The sequence below is a fragment of the Lygodium microphyllum genome, chromosome 1 (assembly GCF_053477565.2).
Source record: "Lygodium microphyllum isolate KBCC chromosome 1, Lygodium_microphyllum_v1.1.10, whole genome shotgun sequence".
NCBI classification, from domain to species: domain Eukaryota; kingdom Viridiplantae; phylum Streptophyta; class Polypodiopsida; order Schizaeales; family Lygodiaceae; genus Lygodium; species Lygodium microphyllum.
The window spans coordinates 113533281-113536150 of NC_141135.1; positions in this window are offsets into that span (position 1 = coordinate 113533281).

Here is a 2870-nt window from a genome sequence, read left to right on the forward strand (position 1 = left end):
TAGAACTTGCAAATGATTAGAGATACTCCGGCAAGGAATGACAGTTATAACGTGCAATGAATTTCTATTAAGTTGTTTCTTCTCAACTAATAGAGATTGGGTCTTACCAGAATGTTGAAGCTTGGAAGTATTCTTTAGTATTACAAGCAAAGCCAATTGTCCATGGAGCTCAGTCCCGAACTAAGAAGAGGACAATCTGGGAACGCAATTTCCGAGATAAAGGACCACTCCAATCTACTAAAAGGATCCTAGGACAATTTGGTCTAATCAAGGAAATCCCACCAAGGACAACCATGAATCTTGTGACCACAAGTGATAAAGTCCCGTGATGTTTCTATTGCAGGGAGTTAGGTCATTTCAAAAGGGAATGTCCAAAGCACCCTAAACACCGATGCTCTGAGTGCCACAACATTGGACATAACTACATCAATTGTCCCAATAGAACTCGAAGAGAACTTGAGCTTACAAGAAATGAAGTTGTATAAGCTCCAGTGATCTAGAATATACTAGGTGCCTAGGAAAAACCTAAAAGATATCCATGAGATGTAACTACAATAAATTTTCTATTGTAATCAAGACTTGGACATATCAAATACAATAGGTTGTTGTTTCAAAAGACCGCATGCCTGTGAGTGATCAGAGTAGCGCAACGAAAGCATGGTGGGCCCATAACCCACAAGTTCCAAAATGATACCCCCGGTTTCTCTCGAGATGAGGACATCTCGATTTCTCTAACAGGAGGAGGATGTAATATTTCCACACAATAAAAGTTAGCTAATTAGTTCGAAAGTTAGTTAGTCAATTAATAAGTTAGTAAGATTACTAACTAAAGACTAACTAAAGTAAAAAACTAACTAATGTTAATGATTAAGGATTTTTATTTAATTAAAAATATATGTAAAAAAATCGAAAGTCGTAAATCCGATATTTTTCTCAATTTGACAAGGACCATAGCCACCCTTCATGTAAATTATAATGTGAACGAGACTTATGAACTATATTAATCACTAGCATTAATGTGTATCGTTTGTATGGTCCAAAAATATTAGATTTTGGGCAAAACTAGTATATTTTAGATATTTTAGATATTATTCTAAAAAAAATATGGAGATTTCTAGATCTGGATGTCATTTAAAAGAAAAGATAAGTGATGTTTTAGTTAGTTTTTGAGATTTTATCAAAAGAAAAAAAATAAGAGAGAGATTTGCAAAATCGCGCACGCTGCGATCGTAGTCTATAGATAGAAAACAACACTTGGAACAGAGAAAATAAGAAGGAGTGAACTAAGAGATTTCTAACCAAGTGTCAAGTGTCTTGGGGTTTTACCCCCCCCTCTTTCGAAGCCAATGGAACCATCAGATTTACGATCTGAGCATCAGATTGCTGATCTTTCCAAGACCCATCTCCACAAAGAGCTCCACTTCTTAGCCACAAGCCCTATTCTCTAATTCACTATAAATATGAGGCATGGGGAGGCACAAGGAAGCATAAGGAGACCCTAAGAGGTTGCGAGAGAGAGGTAGAGAGAAGGATACCCTCCAAGAGATCATGAGAGAGAGCTTGAGAGAGAGAGAGAGAGAGAGAGAAGAGTTACCCCAAGAGGCTGCACAATTCCCTCAATCTTGATTCTCGACTTAGCCATCTTCTCTTACACTCTCCTATCTCGAATCTATTCCGCCTTCTTTATCTCTTGAGTCTACTTGCGAACGATGGCCCCCAAGCAAAGAATGTCATGTGCAGATGGCAATCCCACAACCAGCAATGAAGCTTTAGGCAAAGGCATCAATGTCAATCCAATTGCGGTTCCGGTCGTAAGTAATGTATTTCCAAATTGATAGATGCTTGTTTTGATTCTCATATGAGATATGTTAGGCCTCTTACTATGATCCACGAGTATAGGTAATCGGAAGTGATAAATTTTATCTCATGTATTCAAAGGATCGAGCTTGCAAATTGCATGTATTAAGGAAAGTTAATTGCACCTAGTTGCATATGGCTTGTTCATTGATAGAGCAATTACAAGGAGGAATCGGTCAAGGGTTATGGATGGCATAATCATGACATTAAAAATTATGCATACAAGTGTTAAGTAAATTTTACATAGAATCGCTCTTTGATCCCAAGGGGAAGAATATACATGCGATGGTAATGTTATCGCGACTATTCTTGCATTGTTTGGCAAGAATACAATTGGTTTTTTGTTGGTTGATCTAACAACGTCCCAAATGCTTTTACATTCAACTGGTTGTTAGTTTGTTGTTTGGATGATTATTCCAAGTGTGTGTGATTTATGCTAAATGCATGGCAAGGGTCTGTGATGACAAGTTGCCATGGGGATAAATGAATGTTTTTCTAGAAAATGATATTAGGCCTGAATGCCTTGTTGTGCTGGATTCTTAAAGGATTTAATTAAGGAAGGATATATTGCATGGGTGGATCGCCTCCATGATCGCATTGCGGATTAACCCGAGAGGACACTACTCGATTCATGGGCCGAAGGTCGAGTGGTGAAAAGGCCAACCACATGGGAATGATGTTTCGCTCCTAGATAGCTTGCGGGTCGGGTGGAGCTTTAGATGTCCCTTGCTAGGTCTAGAATGGAATTGAAGATCTCAGTGGCCCCCAACATCTGGGCATGTTGGGAGATCCTATTCTAGATAAGGATAGAATTTGTGGTGCCATGTGATTTGGACCAGTTACTTCTGCAGGGCAGAAGGGATACTTCTGTTGGACAGAAGGGATACATAATTTCTCCTATATGGACGGGACACAAGGATTAACTTGAAGATAAGTTAAGGAACTTGTTTGAACTTGTTTGTTAATAGATTTCTTGCTCTGTTTTTGTGTCTATGCTATAAGTTATGCGAACG